The sequence below is a fragment of the Frankliniella occidentalis genome, unplaced genomic scaffold (genome assembly GCF_000697945.3).
Source record: "Frankliniella occidentalis isolate FOCC.00 unplaced genomic scaffold, Focc_3.1 Scaffold345, whole genome shotgun sequence".
In the NCBI taxonomy this organism is placed as follows: domain Eukaryota; kingdom Metazoa; phylum Arthropoda; class Insecta; order Thysanoptera; family Thripidae; genus Frankliniella; species Frankliniella occidentalis.
In genome coordinates, this window is record NW_026267468.1 from 165,884 (window position 1) to 166,165 (window position 282).

At 43.6% G+C, this 282-nt stretch overlaps 1 protein-coding gene across 1 annotated transcript in view; it reads right to left on the reverse strand.

Annotated features, from left to right (window-relative positions):
- Positions 1 to 282, reverse strand: part of LOC127751106 (uncharacterized) — a 3,636-nt gene that overhangs the window by 2,114 nt on the left and 1,240 nt on the right. The window lies entirely within an intron of this gene.

The following is a 282-nucleotide window of genomic DNA, read 5'->3' on the forward strand; positions in this document are numbered from 1 at the left end:
ATATCGCGAAGCCTGTTACGCGAGACGTGGTCTGGCGTACATATAGCTAGTGGTATGTTTGGAGACTTTTTTTTTTTGAACAATTTCGTACCTTGCTTATGTTGGGTTGGGTTTGGCAACTGCTGCCAACCAAAGTAAAGTGTCACGGCTGCAATCGGAACAGCTCCCCGACTAACAATAATCTCTTTTATTGGCTGAGCGATTAGCGAAGCCCATAACTCCACTGACCCGAAAAGTTTCATTCTGTTTGTTTGTTTGTTTGTTTGTCTGTTTGTCTGTCTG